The sequence below is a fragment of the Mus musculus genome, chromosome 12, assembly GCF_000001635.26.
Source record: "Mus musculus strain C57BL/6J chromosome 12, GRCm38.p6 C57BL/6J".
NCBI classification, from domain to species: Eukaryota; Metazoa; Chordata; class Mammalia; order Rodentia; family Muridae; genus Mus; species Mus musculus.
This window is the reverse complement of record NC_000078.6, coordinates 27,192,256-27,208,340: the sequence shown is the minus strand read 5'-3', so window position 1 is coordinate 27,208,340 and position 16,085 is coordinate 27,192,256. Positions and strand designations below refer to the sequence as shown.

The window sequence follows — 16,085 nt, the reverse complement described above, 5'->3', positions numbered from 1 at the left end:
GGACCAGAAAATAATATTGGAAAGCTTGATTTAGCAATGAGCATGGAATCTTGCCACTAGGAGTGTGATTTGAGATTGGCACCATCACTTGGGGAATCAACAGGCATGTAGACCCTCAGGTCTCAGCCCAGGTCTGAGCATGGATGTTTAGCACAATCCCCTTTAGGCACAAAGTGGGGAGAGAGAGAGAGAGAGAGAGAGAGAGAGAGAGAGAGAGAGAGAGAGAGAGAGAGAGAGAGAGAGAGAGAGAGAATGAGAGAGAGAAAGAGAGAGAAAGAGAGACAGAGACAGAGAGAGACAGAGAGAGACAGACAGAGACAGAGACAGAGACAGAGACAGAGACAGAGACAGAGAGAGATACACAGAAGCCAGGGGCTGCATACACATGGGAGAACTAGGCTAAACCCCAGACCTAAGGCACTGAGCTGTGCTTGTATGAACACATTGCTTGACACTAGATTCCTCTCGAATCCTATCTACAGTGGAAGGTGTCTACAAATGCACAGATATTAGTACTGTAGTTAAAACAATCAAGGTCACCAGGTACCCTTGCTCAGCCTGTCACCCAGACCACAGTGGTGTCATTTTCACATATTTTGAACAGAAAACCATTCTGAAGTGATCTTTTCTTTGCTCTGACTTCAAAAATAATCCATGGTCATTATGAAATATTGGCAAGATACATACATTTTTTTTAATGTACAGTTTTATTTTAGCTTAAAGTGGTACTAAAACCAATGTGCCTGTACTCTGGGCACTACCTCAAAATAAACAGTCTTTATTTTAAAAAATAGTTGTACTATAGAAAGGCAGGTTCTTCTTTCTTTCTTTCTTTCTTTCTTTCTTTCTTTCTTTCTTTCTTTCTTTCTTTCTTTCTTTTTAAAGTAATTCTGTGCTAATAAGAGCAAATGTACAAGAAAAATTGTTATGTTCAAACCTCTTCATAGAGATACTGTTCAGCCGAAGGAGAGCCACGGCGAAGATGTGCAGGCCCCAGCTAGGGTGCAGGATGAGGCTTTCATGGATGAAAGCCTTCAGGGAAGACATTGCAGATACAGGAAGCCCCATTTTTAATTCATGAGCTCAGCTAGTCATGAAGGTTGAAATGAAGCTGGAGCTTAGCTTGGTGCTGACAGTAGCCATCAATTCTGTGACAAGGCACAGTGAACTCTGTTAGTGCCCTCCTGTAGAGAAATGAGGGACAAGGTTTAAAATCTTCATGGAATTTCAGGTATACAATTAAGTATCGCAAGGTCCTGTGAACAGGGTAAGTAAAGTTCCTTGGATAAAAGCTAGAGGCCAGTGATGCAGACCCTGAGTCTCCCTGCCAGAGCTACTTAAGGCCCAAGTAAGTACAAGCAATGATATATTTTTTTCTGGACTATCTACAAATGTTATTATTATTATTTCTTTAGTTTCTCTAGGTTTGTCCTGTTTGTGTGAGTCATGGCCTTACAAGCGATCTCACATAGTCAATATGTGCTATAAACTCGACTCAAGCTCAAGACAATCTTTAAAAAGAATTTTATAACATTCTGGTTAGTCCATATAAAAGACACACAATCCAGTTATTCCATTTACAAGCTGTAGCCTAGAAGTCTAGACTGGGCAGATTTGGAGCTCTTCTAACTTATTTCTTAGCCACTATGTCCCTTATTATTTGCCGTTTTTTTCGTGGCCTTGTGCTCAAGGTCCATCTCCTCTCATGGTGGCTTCCTCCTCTCTTGGTATCCTTTCTTCTCTCCCCTTGGTCTCTTTTGAGACCTTCATTTGACTCTCAAGTCCCACCTTTCTTCCTCTCCAGCCCAATCACACGCTGTAGCCTTTGACTGAACAGTTTAATTGGGGGGGGGGAGGGGTTACATAGCTTTACCTGGTGTGAGGATCTGCACATGGGTGGGGGACAATCAGATCTTGGGAGCCAGTATTTGCCATTAGAATACATAGCAGCATCAGACCAACCCACTACAACAATACTCTTGATTCATCCTCCCATGATGAGACTGTAGGCACAACCCAATTGATCTGGCTTGCTAATGCTATTTTAGTATGTGGGAATACATGCAGCCAGGTTAGATGCCAGTCAAAATAATCCACACAGAAGAGCTGTCTTGTACTCTGCAAGAACAGTTAGCAGAGGGAAAGGTAATCTTATGCAGCCCATTCTTAAAGTTGTTTGTGTGTGTGTGTGTGTGTGTGTGTGTGTGTGTGTGTGTGTGTGTGTGTATGTGTTTTAATATTTTCTGATCTTTCAGAATAAAGGTAAAAACACAGAAGAGCCATGGGGCCACTGTCAAAGAAGCCAAGTCATATGGGGGAAGAGAAAGATGCTCGATAAAGCTGACATTTTAATATCCATGGATGGAAATCTCTTTTAGGATAAGATTTGACAACTGACTGTCACAGAAAGGGCATTTCAAACAAGTTTCCAGAGTCCTTTGGAAGTAGCCAGCTATATAAGGTTGTTTGTTTTGGTAACTACCTGAATTTTTTTTCACTATGAAATATAGATGGAGATACCTCAGGGTCCTTGCTTGTGGAGAGCTGGCATAGTTCTGCTTAAGGAACCACCTCTGCTTAAGTGCAGAGTTCACTTGGGGACCAGCACACCCACTTGTGATGTCACACTCAGCCTGAATCTTAAGCTCACAGCCTTTCTCTTCTCCTCAATGACAAGAGAGGCTATTTCATGGCTGATGACTCGCCTTTTGAGGGAGACTTCTATAGAGGACAGAAAGAGGGGAAAGGAGAGAACAGTGAGACAAGGAGAAAAAAATAGAACATGCTTATCAGAAAGTCTTGAAGAGAACTACATGGAAGAAGTATATGGATACTATACATTTAGGTAAATTTATTTACGGGGGAATAATATTTGATCAAGCAGCCTCAAGGTGACCAGCATAGTTTGGCCTTTATAATTGATACATAATCTCTGAAAAGATGTTTAGGAGAAGAAGTCTTGGTGTCAGAGGACATCATAAAAGAGACCCAGAGCATCAGCCCTCATAAACATGTCCCCTGTACCAGGGAAGCTGGTTGAGTATTAGTAACATGATGCTAACTGACAGTGAGCTGCATTGAGATAAAGCTCAGAGCATTTGGGATCACTCAAGGTAGCATGAAACCCAGAGATGCTTGGCTTCTACTGAGGCTTGGGTTTCCCGATGGCAGAAATGCCATCATCTTGAAATGTCACAAGTCTTTTCAAAGCAACGATGTCTAGAGTTCTTTCAAGAATGGTGTAAGGATTTCCCATATAAAGAGAAGAAAAAAAGAAAATGGAGACCTTCCCACAGCGGCTGCTCTGCAGAAGGAGGAAGATGAAACCTAAAGGTTTGGATACTAGATTTTATGCTCCCTAACCCTCTCTTTTTTATGTTATACATGTCATATATGTTATATGTGTATGATATTGATATTCCTGCATTATGTTTATACATATATATAAATATCAAATATAAAGTTCTATTAAGACTTTTTAAACCCTATCTAAAATCTTCATGGAATCTCAGGTATACAATTAAGTATCGCAAGGTCCTGTGAACAGGGTAAGTAAAGTTCCTTGGATAAAAGCTAGAGGCCAGTGATGCAGACCCTGAGTCTCCCTGCCAGAGCTACTTAAAGCCCAAGCAAGCACAAGTGATGATACATTTTTTTCTGGACTATCTACAAATGTTATTATTATTTCTTTAGTTTCTCTTGGTTTGTCCTGTTTGTGTGAGTCATGGTCTTACATGCGGTCTCACATCGTCATTACGTGCTACAAACTGGCCTCAAGCTCAAGACAATCTGTAAAAAGAACTGAACATTCTGGTTAGTCCATATAAAAGACACACAATCCAGTTATTCCATTTACGAGCTGTAAGCCTAGACTGGGCAGATTCTAACTTGGGGATGATTGGACAGATGCTAGAGTAATCTGGGAAGAGAAATTCAGAAAATGTCTCCATCAGATTGCCTGTAGTCAACTCTATAGGATAATTTCTTAGTTAATTATTATTGAGGCCACTCTGGGTGATGTCACCCCTGGGCAGTAGCCCTGGGTTGTGTATACAGGCTTAGAAAGCCATACAGAGAAAGCCAGTAAGCAGCACTCTTCCATGACCTCAGCTTTTTTTTTTCCTGCCTCCAGGTTCCTGCCATGACTTCCTTTGATGATGGACTGTGATGTGGAACTGTAAACCAAAACCCTTTCTTCACCAAGCTACTTCTGGTCAGTGTTTGATCACAGCTATAGAAACCCTAATTTGGGCAGACTTACTTGCAGAAATTAATGCGAAAGTCTTCTTTTAAAGAATAAACAGTATTTCAGGGGAATTTTTTAAAAAAAATTTTTATAGATTTGAAAATGGTATTATTGGATGGAACACAGGGCCCCCAGTGGAGGAGCTAGAGAAAGTACCCAAGGAGCTGAAGGGGTCTGCAACCCTATAGGTGGAACAACAATATGAACTAACCAGTACCCCCAGAGCTCATGTCTCTAGCTGCATATGTAGCAGAAGATGGCCTAGTCAGCCATCATTGGGAAGAGAGGCCCCTTGGTCTTGCAAACTTTATAAGCCCCAGTACAGGGGAACACCAGGGCCAAGAAGTGGGAGTGGGTGAGTAGGTGAGTGGGGTAGGGGAGGGTTTAGGGAAACTTTCTGGATAGCATTTGAAATGTAAATTAAGAAAATACCTAATAAAAATTGGAAAAAAAAGAAAACTGTATTATCATTTATTTGCACACAAACAATCCCAGTGCCTACTGTAAATCACTCTATCTGCTCCAGCAAACTCTTTCTAGATCTTCTTATATGTGTAGATTTTGTGGTTCCTGTTTTATCTTGTCTTATATGTTCTTAAAATTATATTTCAAATACATTCCCTAACACTTTCCTATGTTATACACTCAATTTGAATGAACTGATGATATTTTCTTTGGATAACTTCTTTACCAAGTGTCTAGAAAACCAGGTCACATTTCTTCTTACATAATGCTCAATAGTGAAGGAGAGCCATCACGTACTATCTTATAAACTTGTGAATCGAGCTAACCTACAGAATTCTCCAGAAGTGTGCCAGTTGTTCTTTTAGTACACTGTGTTAAGACTGGGTCCATGTGTGTGAAGTAGCTCCTGAATTCTGACTATGTTTTTTGTATAAAGACAGAACCTCCTTCCTATGAGTGCAGGGAATCATCAGAGCATGGAACTTAGGTACAGAGAGTAGGAGAAGTGTTCTTAGAAAGACTAAAGACAACTCTATGATAGTGTTGACTGACTTCTTAGCTACTTTTCTCATTTTGTGATAAAATACTTGGTAAGGGCAACTTAAGGGAGAAAATACCTTTCTTGGTCATGATTTTAAGAGTGCATGCCCCATCATGGCAGGGGAGGCATGACAATGGGATGGGATTTGGGCCATTGCTGATGGGACCTCACCAACAAGTGGGCAAATCAGGAAGGAACTAGAAGACAGGAAGAAAGGCCAGACTATCTGAAGGTCTGTTTTTCCAGAACTTCGTTTCTTCCTGCTAGGTTCCATGCACTCAAGGTTCCACAATCTCCCCAAACAGCACCAGCACATGAATCTTTGAGGGGACATTTCCCTTCCAAACTCTGTTCCTATGTAGCTGCTGTTACAGAAAAACTATAAAATGTACTGTATAAAGATCAACATGAAGAATGGTTCTGTCAGCTATCAGAACTTCTGAGAAACAAACGCATCCAAGTCTTCCTGGTAAAGATGCCAAGATTGTGGGTCTTATTGGGAAGGTCTGGGACACTTGAGAGGCAACTGAGATGATGGTGGCAGGTTCTGTAATCTAGAATTGAAAGTTGCCTTGCCTAGGCATTTGGGAGCCCAGTTGCTAGTATCTGTGCAGTTGGAGTGAACTTTCAAAGTCAAAGGCAAGATATAATGGATACCCCTGCAGCGATAGACTTTGGGCAGCCCAGGAGCCCATCCTGATGAGAGTTACTACAGAAGTAATAAAGAGACACATCTTGAGTGGAAAGGAGTTGGGATTAGTGCTGGTTCAGTCTTGTATTAGATTCAGAGAGAATCAGGAAGGGGAGAAGCATGCAAGAGCCATGCTCTGCACCTGCTGGCTGGTGAGTTTCCTAGCTAACAGGACTCAGCTCTTTCATTTGGAAGATTTAACACTCACAGTGTGGTCTAGAAGTATCAGGCTATTCTCTAACACCAATACATGAGAACATGTCACTAGAGGGTTGGGAGGGTTGTTAAGATCCTCTGTCAAGACCAGAAGAACAGATACTCTCCTCATGTTGTGATCTGTTCTGACTTCTATGATAAGAAACAACATGACCATTGCTTCTAATTTTTTGCAGAATCAAACAGAATAGTTTTCTTTGAAGCTAGATCATCGAATCACCCGTGATAGATATAATCTCAAACCACCAAGGATTTAATAGTCAGGAGTGATGCATCCAGTAAAAGGCACAGAGGGGGCATAGCTCCAGTGGCAATTGTCTCCAAATAGGTCTTTCCAGACTGGCGACCAAAGAAGCAGTCCCGAAGGTAGAAGGAATCTCAAACTGATTCAGCTTCAAAGCAAACCAATGACATTGGTTATTCTGGGTCTGAGGTACAAGAGATTAAAGAGGTTAAATGTCTCTCCGTCCACCCTGTAACATCATCATACAGATCAGACTCTTCTTCTGCTTTCACTGAGTACCCCAGGGGCTCATCTTTCCGAAGCATCTCATCCCTGTATTCTTACTCTGCAGTTGTTTCTTCAACAGTGCCGAGTCCATTAGAAGAGTCTGGTGACAGCCAGACACCCAGCCTAGTATAATGGCCTCCCTAGAAGGCCCAGCACCCTCGGGTATGTACAGCTAAACACACATGTGGATCCCTGCAGGAAGTAAGGCGAGGGGGGTTCCCAGAGGAAGCTATCCAGATGCCAATCTGTCACACGTATACAACAGAATGAGTTTCAGAACAATTGGCTCCAATGTGCACATGTACTATCTCCACTGGTCCCCGAGGGCACGCAAAGCAGGAAGCTCGATGTTTGTTATTATGTAAAGCTCTGGTTTCCTGGATAAGAAATCTGTTCCTCATTTCCTTGTGTATGCCTGCATTTCTCATATACCATGAAGAAGAGGAAAAGGGTTTGGGCAGGAGCATGGCTAGACTGCAGGTTTCTATCAGAAAGGAAAATGTATGGCAATTGCTTGGTTAGTCTAAGGATCTGAGGCTGGCCACATAGTTAGCTAACATGGAGATGGATTCACAAGATTCCACAGTGGCAACTTGTATTTAAAATGAGAGCTCTCCCTTAATCTGTTGAGATATTTAAAAAAAAGTCACCTCAGAATCCTGTAGCTCATATCACAGCAATCATTTCTATTTCCTATGGGTCCAGCATGGGCAGTGGGAACAGCCTGCTTATGGCATGTGTAGCAGAGACTGGATGGTCTGTTCTAAGATGCTCCCCCAGACAGAAGGGCCAGTAATGGCTATTTGGGAAGCTGGCCTATTGCTCATCACCTCTGCCTGTGAGCCTCTCCTTTGACTTGTTCACAGAATGGCAATGGAATTTAAAGAACAAAGATTACAACAGCCAAGAAGCAGGGAGCACCAGAGCACTGTTAAGACAGTCCTCAACTGCTCTCAAGTATCAATTCCTTTACGCTCTGCTGCCTATGAAGTCACGAAGCCTGCTTAGACGTGGGGTATGGGGATTTCCAGACAACCTTTACACCTCATCCACTATGACCTTAGTTTGTTTCCCAATTCTCTATGTGGTGTTTTCCTCTCACTCATGCTCTTGCCACTTTTCTGTGTACCTCTTCTATCCTAAGAAATTCCTTGAATTTTGTTTAGTCATTGTTTCCTAGGATTCAATGGAAAGGTATTTGCTTGCAAGTAAAATTCTACTGCCAGGCAAGATGAGAGGCAGAGTCTAAGTTTAGGAGTGACTCATGGCAGCATGGAGAACAGGTGCTCTGATACCCTCCCAGGGTGCTCTGGATAATGAGAGAGCTAGAACACCTTGCACTGGCCATTTCCTGAAGAAGTCAAGTGTTAGGTACTGTAGTATCTGAGAGTTGGGGCACATGTAATGTATCAGTCACGTGACATCTTTAAGGAGTCTTGTTGGAGAGAGGGAGAAAGGGAGCAGAGAGGCTATGGGAGCCAGGAGATAAGGAGGAGGGCTGCAAAACATGATGGTACCACCCAGAAATTCTGTGTAGCTGTTGATATTGTGTAAGACATGTCCAAGGTCTCGCCTGCCTGTCAACATACCCTCATGGGTGGATGTAGGTTTCATGAAGCTGCACCCCACCTGAGGCAGTTCATGGTGCTTGCGTAGGGAAGTCATTTTATTTGGTGGTGTGACTACTGGTAAGTTGTCTATGTCCCCATTAGTCACCTCACAGCCACATGAATGCAAGCAGCCTTGGTTAAGCCCAGTAGCCTGTTTTAAAAATGGTAGTTTTGTACATTGTAATTATCTCCTGAGGAATGAGAATGGACAAAGTTGATTGGGACATAATGCTATCATGTTCTCAAGGTAAATACCTTCAACTGTGAGCACCTCTCTTCCAGCTGAATCCTTATAAACTCTTCAGTGTCCTGGGGATCTAAGTGGTAGCTTTTGCCATGTTAAGGTAATACCTATTGTTGTGAAAGTGAAGATTGCTGAATTACAATCAATTTTCATAGGCAAACATGAGCAATGTATGATAATGATAGTAATGATAGTAGAAGCATAGTTTTTGCTACCAGACTCATACCTTTGGATGGTTTAGCATGCAGCGTTCCCATTATATTTGTGTGAAGTGAGCTTTGAGGTCTGAGATTCAGCTTTTCATCCATGGTCTGTAGCCACAGAGCTATTAATTTTTCCCCTCCAGCCAGATGCACCACTTCAGAAGCTGCACACTTTGATTGGGGCTCTGTGCACCAATGAGTTATCACATCTGTATTCCTGTACTTGTGAAGCTCCTGGCCTTCTGGGTGTGAGGCTGGCTCTCTGGGAATTTCTGTTTGCTTGGGTTATCATGGTTAGTTTTATGTGTCACATGACTGAATCACAAAGCAACAAGATTTCTTTCTGGACATTATCTAAATATGTCCATGGTTGTTTTGTAATAAGATTTACACTTGGTTCAGACTGGTCTCCTCCATGTGAGCTAAACTTACCCTAACTGTTCAGGCCTCAACAGGACACAAGACTGAATAAGAGAATTTTCTCCCTCTGCCTTATCTACTGTCTGGAATTTTTGTAGAACTCAGCCTGTAATTTACACCACTCCGATTTTTGACTGGACTTATATTCTATAATACAGAGAGAGAGAGAGAGAGAGAGAGAGAGAGAGAGAGAGAGAGAGAGAGAGAGAGAGAGAGAGAGAGAGAGAGAGAGAGACTTGTTATCCTTTTAGCTTTTGGTCTTCATGTTGGCAAATGAACAAACCCATCCTGAGAGTCTCGTGGTTCACTAGAGAAGCATACAACATCAGCCATGCACAGTATGATGTTTATGTGCATATATGAAGTATTTCCTGGTACTTTTACCTATCAAGAATTGACTTTTGATGTTTGATAAATTTCTACATTTACGTTTAAAGGAAATAGCATTTAGCAACCTTTTTAGACATGAGGTAAGGAAAGAAAACATTTATGTAACGCTAGACCAGTTGCCCCCTCTGCTTTTTTCCACTGAGCCATGGTGCAGCCTAGAGCAACTGTAAATACTGTCTTCTTTTATGAACTTTAGGTACTAAAATGGTTTTCTTCCCCAGTAAGAATTACATAATTTGCTAAGTTTCAAAATGAAATTCTCACAGTAAAAGGAAAATTAAATTAGATTTCATTTCTACCAGTTAAATATCATGGAACACATTGAACTACTATACAATCTGCATATCTGATAAAAAGATGAAGTCACAGGTTGTACTATGCAATGCCTGGAAGTCTTGTTTGCTTTTTCAGTGTGTGAGTGTGGAGCTTCAGGGTTACTTCACCCATGTAAAACCCAGCACTATCAGCCTCCATAGTCAGAGGTGATCTATACATGGCAGCTGCCATGTCAGAGGAGAGTCATGGTGATACAAAATGCACGAGCTTGCTCTCAAAGAGATAATTCTGAAGGTGAGGTCCACACACAGAGAAAGGTTCTCGCTGTACCTCTACTTCTGAGCAAGGCAAGCATGGCAAGTTTCTCCAGAGGAAGGGAGGCCTGTGGCTCAGCTTCTGTGACTCCTGACTTTACCAGTATCCTGAAGAATATCCAAGGTATGGTTGCAACAATAAAAGAGGTGATAGTATCAAATACTAGCAGGATTTTTATGTGACACTCAATCTAAGGACTGGTCACCTGTTTAATCAAAAGCCAGTATGTGTCAGGTTGCATTGTGATACTGTTTTACAAATGAGGAAACTGAGGCCCAGAAAAGGGCTCAATAATTTCCCTTGGGTCTCTCTGTCAATCATTGCTGCATGTGTTGAACATGTCAAAGGAAACACTAGACCACTCACTTGCCATGGTAGCCTCATGAGAGTAGCTCCCACCTTTCATCAAAGAAGTTCCTTTTTGCAGCAGAGACCATAACAAGGCACCACAACTATGTTGAAGAGTAAGAACAACTGCCCATGTGGTGCCCAGCCCATAATAATAAATCTCCAACACAACTTCTACACCTAAGGCTCAGGGTACAATGCAGAAGAGGAGACAAAGAGATTGTAAGAGCCAGAGTGCCCTAAAGTCAGCTGTGAGGTAATATCTTTTATGTATGATGGAGAAGCTGAGCCTATGCAGTTTCATAGTATGGCTGATGAAACAAGACCCACACAATGGTTGACAGGCCAATGTGAATGGGTAGAGAATATCTCAGTAGGGTTCACCCCTAGATAAAAAACTACAGGAAACAAGATTGTTGAAAGAGGGGAATTAGTCTTCCCCAGAGACAATGCCTCTAAATGGTGATCCAATATCTAGTGGTCAGCCCTGAAAATATATAAGCAATACTAAGTTACATTCATATATTTATAAACTTCCTATGTATGGAAGGAGGGAAGATGATATATTTTAAATAAATAAAGAAACCTAGAAAATGCAATTCTAGCAGATTTTAATAATAATAAATATACTAGTATTTTATATTGTAGTTATTGTCTCTGTCTTCTGTCAAAAGGAATTTCTCTGATGAAAGGTGGGATCTACTCTCACTGGGCTGTCACCCCAAGAGGGTGGTCTAGTGTTTTCTTTGAAATGTTCATAAATAGATAATGTTCATAGAGTAATAATAAATATACTAATGGTGGCTTTGAAATGCTATTCTCTGAATTAAATTCACTGTCCACATATTATTTAGCTTCAGAATATACACAGCATTTAGCTTTGATTAAATAAAGAGTAGATGTGAATTTAAACTAGTGGAACTCAATTATTGGACTGATTAAGTAAGAAATATATGTTATCTATTTTAATCTGCTTAATTACTGAAACAGGCTTTTCTTTTTAAAATTACTCCATTAGTCCAAAGAACAAAATCAATGCATATTCAATTAATATTAATTATACAGCAAATGCAAAGTTAAGACTGGTTCTATAAGTCCAATACTGTGATTTTCTTGTTGGTAAATTGAAAATTCATTTACTGAAAGCGAGAAGGGTGCTCTTCACTGCGTTTAGAATCAGCATGGATACTGAAATCTAAATGTCAAACCAATCTCAAGTCTGTGGGGGTTTGTTTAAGTGTGTACTGAAGGAGAGGGGGGAAATGCAGAATATAATCCTGTTTCTTCTGCTTCTGAAGCAAAAATATTGTAACAGGACCTAGAAAATGAACCCAAGGGATTTGGGACATGAAATTGCTTGTGGAAACATTTTCGTGACAGAAAAGCAGAAAAATCAGAAGATGCAATGAGTTTTCTTTATGTTTTGTGCCAGTTTACAAATGAAACACTGAGGAGAAGTGCATGTGCCCATAGTGAAACCCACCCTCCTGGAACCACTCCCCGAGGCAGGCCATTTTATCTAAGTGACAGGCAGGAAATCATGCAAAGCTAACATGTTGGTAGCCAATGATCACTTATTCACTGAACAGGGCTCAGAGAGGGGCTGTGTGGATTCCTATTATGAAAACTGACCATGTCTTACTGACTGCATCTGAATGGTTTCTAAGAGTTGTATCACATATATGCTGGGCATAGTTGTAATTACTCATGTATAAATGTCACTTCCTATTCTACAGAGATTTTTGCTTATTTCCTCATGCGACTTTCACAATAATTCTAATAGGAATATAATATATGTCTAAGTTTATGTATTGTGTATATACATATTAATATTTGTTACTCAACATTAGTACATCCTATAGAAAACATATCTTGAGCTACACAGAAATAAGTCATTTGTATGAATGCATGTTAATGCATGTGTACATATGTGTTCAGGTTCATGTGTATTTGTATGCATATTGACATCAAAGGAAAATACTGGTGTCTTTCACCAATTGCTTTACGCCTTCCTGTTTCGAGATAGGACCTCTCAGTGTTTGTGCATGGCTAGAACCTGATTTTCCAAAGCTTGGTTCTCTTTTCTATGTTAGAACTGCCTTGAGTTAGCTATGTCACTGGTTGACTGAATCAGAAGGCATGAGGACCCCAGGAGTTCTAAAGGAGCTTGCATCATGTAGAAGCTCACTGGTGTCTCTTGAGTTGAGTTCAAACTGACCACAGTCAAACTCTGTCCCTAAGGTTAAGCTGGAGGACTGACCAGGGGGTGTGTGGCTTAGCTGCTCAGTTTATCAGTCTTTTTCAGTTTTCCACTAATCAGGTGTCTGAGGATTCTGGGGGTGTGTGAGTCTCTGTGGGAGACGCCCAAGAATGCTACACCATTAACATTGTTGGGGCCTCTACTTTTCAGAAAGGAACCAGCTGGCAGGTCAGTTAAGACTTCATGTGTAAGAAAGAATCAGCCAGGTAAAGTTGAAGCATTGTGGTAGTGGTGCTGGTGCCGGTGCCGGTGCCGGTGCCGGTGCCGGTGCCGGTGCCGGTGCCGGTGCCGGTGCCGGTGCTGGTGCTGGTGTGTGTGTGTGGGGGGGGCAGTGTTAAAGAAAGCAACCTTCCTGGTGATTGCTGAGTATAACTCAAGGATCCCATGGTCTTATTTGTTCTGATTGGCCAAGACCTCTAGAAGGAAACTTTACCAGGGCTTACAATCATGAAATGAGCCCAGGTAGTTGATTCAATGAGCCTATCTACAAAACCACAGTTTTTCCATAATGTCTGAGGCATGAAGTCTGCACATGGAAAGAAATAGGCATATACATATATGAATCATACCCTTTCTCCATCACCGGGAAAGTTGTGGACACTGTGGGATGTTTTCTACTTGTGGCTTTTGCCAATAGTAGATTATGGGTTAAATCAGCTCTAGATGATTTGCAATACCAATCTATACTCCTAGGGGTTGCAGAAATGGCTCTTCAGTTAAAAGCATTTGCTTCTTTTGCAGAGGACCTAACTTTAATTCTCAGCACTTATGTCAGGGGGCTTATGAATGTCTGCAACTCCAGTTTCAAGGCAATCTGATCCTCCCTTCTGGACTTTGTGGGCATTTCGTGCATGGGATGTGCATACATACAGACAAGTAGGAACACACATATATACATTGAAAAAATACCAATACTATAGACCCAGGAGTGAGGCAAAACACACATATGCACACATGTACACACATGAACTCACACACACACATACTCACACATATCTGTCATTGGCTGAATTGAGTGTGGAGCTGCAGAGTGGATTCTACTGTTGACTCAGAAAGGGTGAGATTTACTCCTGTTTGGAAGTACTGTGCTGCCAAGAATCTCTCCTTGTCTACTGAAAGCCTCCGAGACTAGACAACAAGTTCCCATTCAGTTTGAAATGATGGTCAGAAGTGCACAGAACATGGCTTTGGAAATATTTACTTGAACATGTTATATTAATTAGGGGTCTTCAAAAGAACTGAACCAATAAAAAGAGTGTGTGTGACTAACAGGAGTTTATTAAGTTAGCTCATGTGATACAGGATAGGTAGTCAAACAATGGCTGCCTGCATGATGGAGATCTGCAGACCCTGTAACTGATTGGCCCAGAGTGTAGGATCCCTGCAGAGTTCTTGTCTTCAGTCCAACTTGGCAATGAAAGATGTGAGCAAAGGCAGGTGCAGGGCCACCAGGAGGTGAAGGCAAGCAAGCAGGCAAGCAACATGCCCTTCTCCTGAGACCTCTTTGCATCTGACCTACCATCAGAAGGAACACCCCACTTTACTGGGAGATTCACCTCTCAGGGGTTCCTTCTCAAAAAGCCTTCACACACACACACACACACACGAGAGAGAGAGAGAGAGAGAGAGAGAGAGAGAGAGAGAGAGAGAGAGAGAGAGAGAGAGAGAGAGAGAGAGATCTTAGTTGGTTGTAATTAATTTGATGATCAAGCCAAAACATTTATATCTGCCATTGCACACAAGGACTTGAGCACTCCTTTCCCTCTCCAAGTGTTTGCTAGGAGGTGCTTCAAAGAGCCCAAGCGCCACCCCTGTGTAATAGCCTCTGAACAGACAACCCGTGTACTCTAAAGACCATAGATGCAAATTACCTTGACAGTAAGATGATGACTGACCCATGACTCTCCTCTCAAATCCTAACACCACCCCAAACATTTGCTGCTTTCTAGAAATAAGTTAGTCTCCATCCCTTTGGGTTTGAACACTAATTTGTGTATGGAAGTTGTGTGTGTGTGTGTGTGTGTGTGTGTGTGTGTGTGTGTGTGTGTATACTTTCTCTTGTTGTATTTGCCTCCCTCTGTACACACCTGTCAATGCTCTCTTTATACTTCTACATGAAGCAAACATTTCATTTCTTTTTTTCTCTCACCCACATCTATTCAAATGTGTACCAAACGGATAATGTGGTTTTGTTTGTTTATTTTAATGTAGGAGGAAGTCGATTGATCTTTTAAGGTCTTTAACCCAGAAGGCTTGGACAGAGTAGATACTTCTTTCAGCTTGGCTGCTGGCTCTAATTGACATAATCAGGAAAATACCTCCCCCAGAATTGACTCTGAATCCGAAAGGTACAGAAAGGTTACCCTTGAGTCCTTCTGCAACATGCAAGAATCACTGGGCTTCTGCTTGAGCCTAAGAGAAATGTGGCACTGTAGCACCTTGTCTTAGCAGAGGAATTGACAACAAAGCCAACCGTTAGCTGGGAAACAAACCCGTCAAGGATGTGAGAGCAGAGCCTGCTGAAGTCAGTTCAGCACCTGAATCCGGCCCCACCCCTGGTCTCAGCATCCCCGTTACAGACACTGGATTCTTTAATCTGGTGTGCACTGTGCTTTGGAGAACTTTCCACAGAAGATAGACAGTGATGAGCCTTCTTGCCAGCTCTTCCAGGCAGGTTGGAATACAGTTGTCGCCACATCAGCACAATGCCTTTTTTGGGAGATAGCACACTTAGGTCTTTAGCAAATGGTTTATAGTTACTTATGTGAGCCTGCATGCCTCTAGAGGGTACTCAATGTGCCAATTCTTTTTTATGTCTCCCCAGCTTTAAGCACAGTTCCTGGCACATGAGAGGTGCCCAATGAGAGTTTGTTCAATTAACTATGGAGTTTACCGCTCTGCCTCTGTTAGCTTTAAATTGGCTTCCCTCTCTGAGTTTACAGGCTTCACCTCCCACAAAACGAGAGCAGCATGTATCTATTCTGTGCAAAGTTTTAATGATTAAAATAATTAAAAGGCAATAGAACGGCATTATCTTCCCAACTTCCTCAAAGGTGAACCGAGTTGAACATTGTGAACTAATTACCAATCAAAGGCAAACTGAATGTTGGAAATTGCCAATTGTTTGCCAAGAAATGTCACCATTGTCCCTAAAGCATATTTTTTCCAGGCTTATGTTATTTCAACCCTTCTACAGGCACTGGAGACCTTTGAAAAATGAAGTATGAGCATTCTATTGATAAAAAGATAACCTTTAAGGGGTTTTGGAAGAGAAGAAATAGAAGTCCCCAAGAGAGCCTTCAGGAGCCTTGTAAAAATGCTATTGGTTGAATTATTGTGATATTTCTAC

General features: G+C 41.6%; 1 long non-coding RNA gene across 1 annotated transcript in view; it reads left to right on the top strand.

Annotated features, from left to right (window-relative positions):
- The first annotated feature begins 289 nt into the window (after positions 1 to 289).
- The window catches only part of Gm40872, a 38,280-nt gene continuing 22,484 nt past the window's right edge, over positions 290 to 16,085 (top strand). The window contains exon 1 of the long non-coding RNA XR_872613.1: positions 290 to 4,213. This is a non-coding gene — a long non-coding RNA (predicted gene, 40872). The remainder of the gene's footprint in view (positions 4,214 to 16,085) is intronic.